Below are 13,360 nucleotides of genomic sequence, written 5' to 3' on the forward strand. Positions count from 1 at the left end.
TGGCTTCTTGGTTTGTGTCTCTGAATGATCTCTTTTAAGAACACTGTTTCTATGTTTGGTATGTTCTGGGTTGTTCTCTAACAAACTCAGGGTTCTTCCAGGAACTGGTGCACATGTATACTGGGAGAACCTGATGACATTCATTTCATTGCTCATGGGGTCACTACATTTAAGTAATTCAATAAACTAGTTGTACACCAACAATGGATGAATATTTTCAACAAAATAATTTACATCATTTTAATACATGGCTCTTATGAACATAATACTTTTACACCATTTGGCAGATTCTCCTATCCAGTGTGAGCAGTTAAAGTTTAATGAATTTAATCAGGAGTCCAGCATTGCTACCCTACAATCACATGTCAAATTCCTTCACCACATGACTTCTGAAATATGGCACGGAGATTGACATTTTGGTGACACTCTAGGATATAAGAGTGGTACACTATAGACAGGAACGATATCCAGAAAGAGGTTGGATGTGATCAGTATCAGGAAGCAGAGGAGATAGTGGTGGAACGTGTATTAATAAATGGATTTAGCATCACACAGAGAGAAGAAACCTCAGAGGAACTGGAATTGAAACATTTTAAACAGTTTTCCTGAACCCTTGAAGGAATTTCTGGGAAATATTTATTATCTTTGCTCACAACCAGGTTCAGTAGATGGCGGTAAAACATCTTAAAACTGTGAAATCATCTCAACTCAAAGCAGATAATCAAGATCCATCCAAATGATCTAATTATCTCAACATTTAATCCAAATATATTTTATATACAGCAGAACATGTATGTATATGATTTACAGATCATCATCAGTATCTGAGGTGGATTAATGTTCAAATCCTAAAACAAGTTAAAGTGAAACTGGTTCCCTTTTAGGAACTCGCTTTGGGAATGCTTCCGCATTGTCCACGCTCTGAATCACATGTGTAATCTGTCCCATGAACGGTGCAGTGTCATGACCAGGAAGCTATAAAATGCACATGGAGTGAAGCGGTCACTAGCTTCTGTTTGTTCATGAAGCACTCTGTGTGTATTTCACTTGTTTGTCCAATATGAAGGTTTCAAAGAAGATTAAGTACACTTTCCAGTTGTGTTCCTCTCTGCCCTCAATATATAATAAGGGGAAACACACAGCCTTTTTGTGGCTTTCCTCGAAATGGACCACGCTAAGTCGGTTCTCAGGGGAGTCGACTGCGAGCACTGCGCCCTCATGTTTGTGCGATTGCTCTTCTCACGGTGGGGACTCTTCGAGGAGGGTACCCTCAGACCTCAAGGTTCTAGTCCTGCTCTTGCTGAGGCAGACCGGTGCTCCAGTTCCTGAGGTTCACAAATAGACCTCGCATAGGGTTTCGAGATGGGCTTGTCCCTTTTCTTAAACCTCACCTGCCCGGTCCATCTCCCGTTCGCAGGCTTCACAAGCACGTCTTTCAGCGGATTCTTTCCCCCGTGATAAAAGCATGCAGCTCTGCATCTGTTCCACTTGGCCAGCCCATGAACGGAAAGTCCGTCCATCCAGTAAGTGCTTTCTGCTCCCGGCTCCACGAGGGGGTCTCCCGTTTTTCTCTGACCTGCACACCGAGGTATCCAGGTCTTGGGCAAAGCCTTTCTTGGCCCGCGCCTTTAGCCCCAAGACGGCATTCTATTCAAACGTCATGGGGCTCAGGGAACACATTTATGCAGCCATGCCTCGGGTTGAAGAGATGCTATCTCTCCCCAGGCTTTGCCTCTTACCTTAAGGCCTGACACTACCCATTAAGATGCTGCGTACTATGTCAGCGCTGGTGGGTAAGGCTTATGCTTTGGCAGGTCAGGCCACTAGATGCCTGCACACCATAGTGGAGCTGCAAAACTAATTGGACGGCTGTTCCATAACTGTGGGCCTTAAAAAGAGAAAGATAGTAGTTACAGTAATTAGACAGTAGACTACTGAAGGTTACAGTAGTTTAATCTAGATATTAGAAAAGTATTATCTAGTTTTTTTGCATCCTGTAAAAACTTCATATGTCTAATTTAAGCAATGTGAAAGAAGGTGATCCTGGTCATTTTATCCACATAAAAGACTCGGGTCAATAATCACACCAAGGTCTTTGACTGCTGTACACACTGAGACAGAAACAACATCCGGAGATGCTACGGAATCCGAAAGTTTACTCCCAGCTGCATGTGGTCCTAGTAAAAGTACTTCTGTCTTATTACAATAGTGTTGCTCAATTAGAAAGAGCAACATGATTATTTCTTTATTCAGCTGAGAACCACAGATAGGTTTGAAATGTTTGCTAGACGTGTTGCTTGTTTTCTGTTTCAATCTGCCCTTCTTTCTTCCCCTCCCCTCTTTCCACTTCCTCCTTTGATAAACCCATATCTGAACTTTCATCGTCTCCATCATCATGTTCTCATGTTCTCTTTTTCCAGTTCTCCTGTGGCTCTCCTGCCTTCAGTCCTTCATTATGGCACAAAGTGAGACTCTTTAGAGACAACCATTTCCTATGTTTTATTAATGTGCAGATTTGTATACTTGTACACTTCTCTATTGGCCCAAACTCTATCAGAATCGCTGACTTACAGTTTTAATATATTTTTGTCTATTAATAGGTATTTAATTATTCACAATAGTCTCTTAATTTTATAGCTTTTCTCTTTTCTCGCTGCTTCCTGTAGTGTCTGTTTTGGTTAGACATTCTATCCAATCAGATTTCAGCCATCGCTTCATGTGTTGCTAGGGTCAAAATCTGCCAGGAGGCTTTCAGAATCAGCAGTGTGGATGCTTGTAGCATAAAGTACACATACAAATTTCAAGAAAAGCTGGACATTGTGAGGAAAGTTCACCAAAACAGTTAAGATTTTTCAAGAACCATTTATACATTTCCTGTAGAATTTGCACTAATGTATTTTCATTTCAAATCCCCAGAAATACTGTAATGCATGAAAAAAAGGCATGGGGTGATGTGATGAGGTGAATATCAATAGTTCTGCTGGAGATGATGTATGTGGGAGGTGCAGTTGTGGCTTCAGTGAAAGGAGACGTGTTGATTTGTGCTCATTGGGTTTCTTGCTTTATGATGTTCATTGTTACTGTATGAGATCTCGTGTGATGCAGCGCTCTGTTCTACTGCACTTCTCTACAATACTGATGCTTTCATAGATGTGGCATCATAATGATGGGATTAAGAGGTGAAGTAAACAGTGCTGAATGACAGTGGAGTCATGCATGATTTATTTATATTTTTGATTTATATATATATATATATATATATAAGTCACTGGAGAACTGTAAGAATTATAGAACAACAAATTGAATGATGTGTGTTTATCCCTGATGAGCAGTCTGGGGTCACTGTGGTGAAGGAAAAACTCTATTAGATGGTATGAGGAAGATATTTTGAGAGGAACCAGATAAAAAAGGGGAACCTCATCCTCAATTAGATCAAATTAAGATATCAAGATATCAAGGGTGATATTTGGGTGATATCATCAAAAGTAAAATGTGGTAGAGGATGGAGAGATCAGTGGAGCACTGGTAGAGGATGGAGGGATTAGTGGAGCACTGGTAGAGAATGAGAGATCAGTGGAGCACTGGTAGAGGATGGAGGGATCAGTGGAGCAGTGGTAGAGGATGGAGGGATTAGTGGAGCACTGGTAGAGGATGAAAGATCAGTGGAGCACTGGTAGAGGATGGAGGGATTAGTGGAGCACTGGTAGAGAATGAGAGATCAGTGGAGCACTGGTAGAGGATGGAGGGATCAGTGGAGCAGTGGTAGAGGATGGAGGGATTAGTGGAGCAGTGTTAGAGGATGGAGGGATCAGTGAAGCAGTGGTAAAGGAGGGAAGGATGAGTGGAGCAGTGGTAGAGGATCTGAAGCTACAGATCCAACTGGAGGAGTGTAGCATTGGGGTAGTTTAGGAGAACTTAAGAAGGTTGAAAACATGTCATGCAACTGCATTTCAAATAAGATTCGGATGGTGTTTATAGGCAGTGCTGCCAAGAGAATTGTCCAGTCTTTAAATGATAATGAACTAAATAAACACCTGAGCAAGCTGTGGAGAAATTGATTAGCAATAAATGAGAAAGAGGACAGTTGATATTCCATGCTTAGAGATCAGACGGTTGTCCAGGGAGATCATTGGATCCTGATTGTTCTACACAGGACCGGGCTCAAATACCACAACAGCTAAGCAAATCCCAGAAATTGACTCCTTTCGCGGCATTATGAGATCTATAACAAGATAAATCATCACGGATTCCTCACACCCGTCCCACTCACTTAACACTTCTCAAATCTGGTAATTCCTCCACCTCCATCATTCTTTTTTTACACAAACATCTGTTGAGATGACTCAGGGTAGTGCCATCAGAAGTGCTGATTCAGCATGTATTTATATGCTTACAGTGCCAGTATATGTGTGTGAGGTGAACCTGAAGGTGGAAGGGTTTACCATTTCTCATAAGCGTGATCAGTAGTGGAAGGGGTGAGATCGAGCTCCTGTTATAGATGTTCTGAGGGGTCATAATGAATGTTGTAATATCCTGTGCAGTACAGGACCAAACCACACAGCGAGTTCAAATGAACATGTAAAGACGTTTCTTAAGCAGTCTTCTCAGGAAATGACACTGCTTCTATGTTTCCTCAGATGGTTGCTTCGTGTTCCATGGCCAGGAGTGATCCTCGACGATGTGGTCATCATGTAGCCATCTTGTAGATGCAAGCTCTCTTTACCTTGCAGCCTGCAGATTAGAAGCAGTGTAAGATCCATCTCATTGGCCATGCTGATATTTAGGTGGTCTTACACTGATGATAAATAAAAAAAGAATACAAATAAATAAAAAACGTAGACGGTAGATCATATAAGTAATATAAGATTTTATAAGTTACATTCAGTATTGTTTTGACATGTTTAGATTACTTGTCTTTATTATTTATTAAACCCAGCTGTGAGGAAGTGCAAATATGAAGTGTTAGATCTTTTTTATTTTAGGTGACAACCACAGCCAACATCTAGATGAAGAACGGGTGAGTGGGTGTGGGGGGGGGGGGGGGGGGGAGTTTTGTCCTTTCTTAGTCAAAGTGAAAATCTTTTTTTTTTTTATCTTCACACTGCCCTCCTACCCTGCCCCACACTCTCCCTCCTCCTTTGATAAGCTTATAACCTCAGGGTGGAGATCGTATCTATGTTATAATTCTACAATTTTTTAATTATTCATTGATCTCCATCATCATCAGTAGCAGCCATGTTCTGTCGTTCTGTCCTACTGGTTCTCCTGGGGCTCTCCTGCCTTCAGTCCTTCACCACGGCACAGAGTAAGAGTTTTATTTATTTATAATTATAGCAATTTTTTTTATTGTGCTTCAATTTAATGTGTGTGTTTATGTGTGTGTGTGCTGTACACAGGGTGTCCCATTTATATTAGTGTATAATATATATGACAATATGTATAATATCACTTAGTCTTTTTGGTAGAATAACGCCATAAAATACCGAAAATGTACAGTATATACATATACACTGTTTAAAAAAAGTTACAAAAATTCTATACACTATAGATCACTTTCTTTTCCGAACACCGCCTTCAAACTCATTTAGCAAATGCCTCATGACTTTATTGTAACTTCATCCTTTAGTCTGGAATAAATAAAGACTTTTTTTTTTCACAGGTGCAAATGGAGCAGGATTGTGCTGTTTCGAGTTTCACAAAAGACCGATCCCTTCAGCGAACATCGTGGCTGTACAAGATACGAGATTCGACTGCACACTTCCTGGAGTCATGTACGATTTCAACCTACTTCTATTTTAGATCATTTAAATCACGTGATTCACAGATCACAGCTCTGACCTTTGTCTTTTTTCTTCTACAGTCTTGAAACAAGAAAAGGATATCGAATTTGTGCGGACCCTGAGGTGGACTGGGTGATGGAGGTCATGAAAAGTAAACAGGCAGCATAGACTCGGACAACACATCTAAAACATCTCACCATGATTTACATTAAAATGTTATTTTTAAGCAAACTGTTGTCATTTTTAACAGGACAAAAATGTTTTATATAAATCAAACTTTCTGCTGTAACTGCACTGATTTATTATATATTCTACGCAATAAAGCACATTTATAACTCATGGCCTCTTGGTTTGCGTCTTTGAATGATCTCTTCTTAGAACGCTGTTTCTATGTTTGGAATGTTCTGGGTGTGGTCTTTAGCAAAATCTGGGTTCTTCCAGGAACTGGTGCAGATATACTGAGAAAAGATAATGAGAATAATTTAATTGCTCATTATTACATTACTACATTGCTCTTTTAATTACTACATTCAAGTAATTATATAAACTAGTTTTACACCAACAATAGGTGAATTCTTGTGACAAAATAATTCATAATGATTTTATAATCTTTAATGATTTAGCTCATATAAATATATACATGGCTCCTATGAACATAATAATTTTAAGCCATTTGGAGAATGACCTTGTTCAAGGGTCCAGCATGATACCTTCCCATCAGATGTCCAATTTCTTGAACACATGACTTCTGAAATATGGTAGTAAATATGATATGGTAAATATGATATGGTAAATAACACATGACTTCTGAAATATGGTGGTACAGGGAAGACAGGAACAATCCAACAAATTTGGACGTGATCAGGACCAGGAACCAGAGGAGATGGTGGTAGAACTCTTTTGACTCTGTGGTGGCCTCAGCCATATTCTATGGTGTGGTCTGCTGGGGCAGCAGCATCTCTACTGCAGACAGGAAGAGACTGGACAAGCGGATCAGGAAGGCCAGCTCAGTCCTGGGGATTCCCCTGGACACTGTACAGGAGGTGGGAGAAAGGAGGATGGTAGCAAAACTATCATCATTACTGCAGAACGCCTCTCACCCCCTGTATGAAACTGTTACCTCGTTGAGCAGCTCCTTCAGTGACAGACTGTTACATCCTAGGTGTCTGAAGAAGCGTTATAGAAGGTCTTTACTTCCTGCTGCTATTAGACTGTACAATAAAAGCTGCTCCAAGTGAACCATTAACCATAATACACACTATTACGATTCAATGGTCTAATAGTTACTGTTATTACTGTTTTACTGTGTAAAATACAACCTGCGTGCAATATCACTTGCAATACGTGCAATATTACCTGCAATAAGTGCAATACCACCTGTGTGCAATACAACCTGCAATACGTACTTTTTCCTCATTTGTATTTATACATTGTGTTGTGTATATACTTGTATACTATAGTATGTCTATTGTCTATTCTTTTATATATTTGCATTTATTTTTTATTTTTTCATGCTGCTGTAACAAAGAAATTTTCCCACTGTGGGACGAATAAAGGTTTATCTTATCTTATCTTATCTTATCTTATCTTATCTTATCTTATCTTATCTTATCTTATCTTATCTTATCTTATCTTAACATAAATTAATAAATATATTTAGTACCACAGAGAGAAACAGGAGCTGAAACATTTTAAACAGACTTGATGAACATTAGAAAGAATTTAAAATAAATATTTAATACTTTGCCTATTAACCGTTACAATAGATGGCGGTAAAACACCTTAAAACTATAATTATCTCACCCTAAAGAAGACATCCAAGATCTATCTAAATGATCTGATCACCTCAACATGTACTCTAAATATACTTTATAAACAGTATGAATTTTTTTTTAAACGATTTATAGAGACAATAATAATAATAATAATAATAATAATAATAATAATAATAATAATAATAATAATAATAAAACTAGTAAAATATCTGAGATGGATTAATGTTCAAATTGTGAGGTAAGTTAAAGTGAAACTTGTTCTCTGAGCTGCTTACTGTTGGATTTCAGGTCTTGTCTGGATCTCTACATCATATCTAACAGCTTTTAGTAAACATTACTGAGTTTTCAGGTTAAAGTTCTTATGACATTTAAATTCCTTATAAGTTTATCCCTAATAAGCGAGCCAGTGGTCTCTGTGACAATAAAATCCACATTTATGGCAACTGCCAGATTTCTTTATCCAGAGCGACTTACAATGTATCTGGGTTACAATGTATCTGCGTTGCATCACAACGTTTTAAAAACAAGAATCCAATAACGCCAGCCTGACCAGTCAATGACTAGTGTGTATAGGCACAGCTAGGTTGAAAGGACAGGTTAAAGGTCAGCAGGGTGGGCCAGCCAGATATCTTGTCTTGTCTTGTTGCAGATGTCTTGGAGGGACACTCCAGAAGACCAAGCCTTAGAGGCTGCCACACTCTGGGTTGAGTGAACTCTGACCCCGAATAGAGCAGGGAGTCCAGAGGGCAATAGCATCAACAGTCCACCTGCTCAAGGTCAGAGGCCTCTCCTCTGACGGCTGTAGCAGACGAGCGACTGATCTGACTTCCTCCACTGACTTGTCCTGTGGACAAAAAGGTCCAGTGCTTGTGCCGGGTACAGCCGGTTCAGCTTTTCCTGGTCTGGGGCCTGAAACAGAGGAGGATAGAATGCCTGTAACAGGTCACGGGACGACCGAGGGCACCTTTGGAATGTAACCCGATCTAAGGTATTGGCCATACCTGGAGTAAACGTTAGAAGGAGGGGGCCACAGAAGGTCTGTAATCTCCTACTCTCTTCGGAGAGCAAATAGCCAATAGAAACATAGTCTCAACTGTGAGGTGCCTCCAAGACACCTTGGCCAATGGCTTGAAGTGGGACTCAGATAGAGTCTCCAGCACAACGGCCAGGTGCCACAGAGAGAACGCATCACTATAGGGTCACTGCCCAGTGTTTGCCCCGCTACGGGGGCATGATACGCCAGAATGACGGATGTATAGACTTTCAGGGTGGACGGAGCCAATCCTATGGCGAGCTATCCCTGGAAGAATTCCAGCACTGAACCAACTGGGCAGTGAACTGGATCCAAATGGTGATGTTTATACAACACATTTAACAGGCGCCATCTCGTGGCATACAACCTCCTCGTGAAGGGAGCTCTGGAATGGAGAATGGTCTCTACCACCTCAACCGAAACCTCAGGGACCACAGCCTCAGTGTCCACAACTCTTGACCACTCATGACTCCCAACCCCGCGAGGGACGCATCTCTCGTGACCATTACACGATGACCAGGAACTTCCAACACAAGGTCTTCAGATAAGAATACGGGATCTTTTTAAACATACATAGGCATCGCTACATGCCTTGATAGTACGAGGGAATTGCCCTTTTATGAGAACCAACGGATCCTGACCCACCACTGAAGGGGGTCATGTGCAGGAGGCCAAAAGGAATCACATTGGACACTGCTGTCATAAGCTCAAGCAGTTCAGGAGCTGCTTGACAGTGAGTGTCTGTCCTTCTCTGACCTTTCTGGACGCAATGCAGGCAGGGGAAAGCAGCGCGCGCATAATAGCTGAATTCCATTTGGTGCCTAGATAAGTGGTTGACAGGTCTAGCTTGGTGACAGCTCAAGCCACAACCTCCATTAGCTCCTCAATCTCTGACTCGCAAACTGCGCCCCACACAGAGCGTTTAATGAGCAAACAGAAGCTGGCACCCACTTCACTTCATGTGCTTTTTATAGCTTCCTAGTCGTAATGTCACCCCGCCAATGACGCTGCGCCTTCCATTATACAGATCACACAACACATCACACGTGATTCAGAGCGTTGACAACGCGTAAGCGTTCCCAAAGCGTTGCAATGCAGCTCGAGTTCCTGAAAGGGAACTTATCTGTTGCGGATTAAGGTACTTGCTGAAGGATCCATCATTGACACCTTGGTGGTGTTGGGACTTGAATTTGTGACTTTCTGATCCAGAAACCAATGCCATAAAGTTAGATAGGTTATTTTCAGCAGTGAGTCCTGAAAGTGGGGGTGCGATCTAACAGGTTAACCACTAAGCTACCACCAGGGGGCAAAACTTCTGGAGGCTTCATAAGGAGAAAACCACCCTTCGATTCCCAATGTCCTGAGAGTGTTTGCACCCAGGACCATGGTCGTGTGTGTGTCCTCAAGAAGGAGAACAAGAAATTCTAACAGAGAGTAAAGTATCCTTTCTGACACCCTCAGGGACACTGGTGTTCTGCCATACAATAAATGAATGGCATGAAATAATACATATTTGGATGCCTCCTCCTGTACAAAGCAGAGGTGAGCTTCTTTGCTTCACAGCAGACAGCACAATGCTCTCTCTGCAATGGACCTTATGTTGCCCAGGCTGCATTCTCATGGATTTCCACCAATCTATCAGTAAGAGAGAGTTAGACCCTTGTTGATGGACCTCTCTCCTTACTGATAGCACAATTTTGACTGACCAGACTATGGTTCTTAGATCTAATATCCTTCCTGAGAAGTAATATTCCATCTCAGGTGGACAGGACAGTGTTTCTTCGGTGGTCGGAGCACTGTAACATCATATCGGACGCCTGAAAGGAATCAACTAAAAGATGATGGGCTTCCAGACAGTGTAATACAGACTATTTTAAATGCTAGGACTCCCTCCACCAGCAGTAGCTATGTCCTCAGATGGCATGCTTTTAAAGATTGGTGTATGACACACAATGCAGACCCTGTTGACTGCCAAATTGTTTCAGTGCTAAAAACATTTCCCACAGATACAGGTCCTGTTACTCTCAGGGTTTATGTGGCCACCTTTTGGCTTGTCACACTCTGATTGATGGGGTCTCTGTAGGCAAGCAGCCCCCAGTCATCCGCTTCATTCATGGAGCAAAGCAACTGAGGTCGACCAATGGCTACAGTCTGTACACAGGGCTTAGATGCACCTCAATTTATGTTTCAAAAAGTAGCTGTTGAGATGTTTAGTTACATTTATTTACTTACAGTCTCAGTGTCTGAGGTCAACCTCAATGTGGAAGGGTTTACCTGATCTCATAAGTGTGATCAGTAGTATAAAAGATGAGATCACTCTCTGGTGACTAACACTGCAGGCCCATCTCTAATGTTGTAGATGTTCTGAGAGGTTTTAATGAATTCTGTAATATCTGGGCAGTACAGTCACCAGACCTCACAGCGAGTTCAAATGTACATGTAAGTGAAGTTGCTTATATGTTTCCTAAGATAGTTGCTTCGTGTTCATCCTGGAATCTTCTAGCTGCAAGCCCTCGTTACCTTGCAGCCTGCAGATTAGAAGTAGTGTTAGATCCATTTTATTGGCCATGCTGATATTTAGGTTGTCCTACACTGATGATATATAAAACAAAAAAATATAAGGTAGAAGTTATTTTTTATAAGTTACATTCAGTATCGTTTTAACATGTTTTAACATTTTTATCTTTATTTTTTATTAATAAACAAAGCTGTGAAGAAGTGCAAATTTCAAGTGTTAGAACGTTCTTAATTTTAGGTGACAACCACAGCCAGCTTCGAGATAAAGAAATGGTGTTTGGGTGGGGGGTCAGTTTTGTCCTTTCTTAGCAGAAAATTTTTTGTAAATCTTCACACTGCCCTCGTACAACACCCACCCCACTCTTCCTCCTCCTCTGATATATATATATATATATATATATATATATATATATATATATATATATATATATATATATATATATATATATATATATACACATATATAACTCCAGTGTGGAGATCGTGTCTACTTTATTCTTCCACATTTAGCAGTTATTCATTGTCTCCATCATAATTAGCACCAATGTTCTTCCGTTCTCTTCTGCCGGTTCTCCTAGGGTTCTCCTGCCTTCAGTCCTTCACCATGGCACAGAGTAAGATTCTTATTTATTGAATTTAAATATACCAACAATCCTATTATCATACCTGAATTTTAAATATATTTGTGTTTGTATGTTCACTGTACATGGGTGTCCGATTATTTTTAATGTATATATTTATTACTTTCTGGGTTTTCAAAATAAAAAAATCGTCTATTAAACTAAGGATGAATTTAGATGTTTATTAAGATCAGCGGATCACCAACATGGTGCTGAGATGGAATCAATAAACATCCTAAATTTTGCTAAATAATTCATACCTAAAATGAGAAAAATAGAAAAAATTATAACATACAAAAAAAAACAAAAAAAACATTTCTTGTAGATGTCCTACAAGGTGTGTAGCTGAGTGCTGAGGGTTTTCACCACCCTCTAAAGGACTTTATGGTCCAAAGCAGTGCAGCTCTGTACCACACTGAGATGCAGTTTGAGATAAAAGTTCTCCAGTATCCTCTAGCACGGACGGAGCTTTTTTAAGTCTCCTCAGAAAATGTACCTATCTAATCAGAACAGGAGAGTTCAGATACTAGGTGAGATCCTCTGCGATCTGGACTTCAAGGAACTTGAAGCTGGGTACACAGCAGCTCCGTTGATGTGAATGGGAGCATGAGTGGTGACAAGGGAGTATAGGAGAGGGGACAAAACACATCCCTAAGGAACCACAGTGCTGAGGGTGAGACTGGAGAAGGTTACAGTGTTAAGTAAGGAAGTCCAGAGTCGAGTTGCAGAGAGGTGTGCTGATGCCAAGCTTTTCAGCTTCAGGACTAGCTTGGAAGGGTTAACGTTCTTGAAAGCTGAGCTAAAATCAACCACCAACATCCTTGCATAAATCTCGTGGCATCCTTTAGATGTCTTAAGCCACCATTACATTGGATTATTCCAGAAATTGTATAATGATCATGTTATTATTTATCAGTCTCTTGAGTAGAATATAAACAGAAAATTCATGAAATATGTATACACTACTTAAAGCAGGAAAAAAGTTGTTTTTATATCCCACGGATCACTTTCAGTTTGATGTAAATGCTGATGTAGATCATTAGAAAAATGCCTTGTGGCTTTAATGTAACTAATTTAAATAAATGAGAAGATGATGAAATGTTTTGTAACAGATGCAAATGGAGCAGGATTGTGCTGTTTCGAGTTTCACAAAAGACCGATCCCTTTAGCAAACATCGCGGCTGTACAAGAAACGAGATTCGACTGTACACTTCCTGGAGTCATGTACGATTTCAACCTACTTCTTTTTTTAGATCATTGAAATCATGTGATTCACAGATCACAGCTCTGACCTTTGTCTTCTTTCTTCTACAGTCTTAAAACAAAAAAAGGACGTCAGATTTGTGCGGACCCTGAGGTGGACTGGGTGAAGGAGGTCATAAAAAGTAAACCATCAGCATAGACTCAGACAACACATTTAAAACATCTCACCATGATTTAGCTTAAGATGTTTTTTTAAGCAAATTGTTGTAATTTTTAACAGGACAAAAATGTTTTAAGTAAATCGATGAATCCAATTTTCTCCTGTAACTGCACTGATTTTTTATATATTCTACGCATTAAAGCACATTTCTAACTCATGGGCTCTTGGTTTGCATCTCTGAATGATCTCTTCTTAGAACATTGATTTATGTT

At 40.3% G+C, this 13,360-nt stretch overlaps 2 long non-coding RNA genes across 2 annotated transcripts; both read left to right on the plus strand.

Annotated features, from left to right (window-relative positions):
- Positions 1-5,133: 5,133 nt before the first annotated feature.
- On the plus strand, positions 5,134-6,119 carry LOC310725925. Its single transcript, XR_014533553.1, has 3 exons — positions 5,134-5,305; positions 5,660-5,771; positions 5,861-6,119. It is a non-coding gene; the product is annotated as an uncharacterized lncRNA (long non-coding RNA).
- Positions 6,120-11,561: 5,442 nt separating this feature from the next.
- LOC310725930 lies at positions 11,562-13,303 on the plus strand. Its single transcript, XR_014533562.1, has 3 exons — positions 11,562-11,719; positions 12,838-12,949; positions 13,040-13,303. It is a non-coding gene; the product is annotated as an uncharacterized lncRNA (long non-coding RNA).
- Positions 13,304-13,360: the final 57 nt, after the last annotated feature.

Source organism: Silurus aristotelis, assembly GCF_946808225.1.
Source record: "Silurus aristotelis genome assembly, chromosome: 5".
NCBI lineage: Eukaryota > Metazoa > Chordata > Actinopteri > Siluriformes > Siluridae > Silurus > Silurus aristotelis.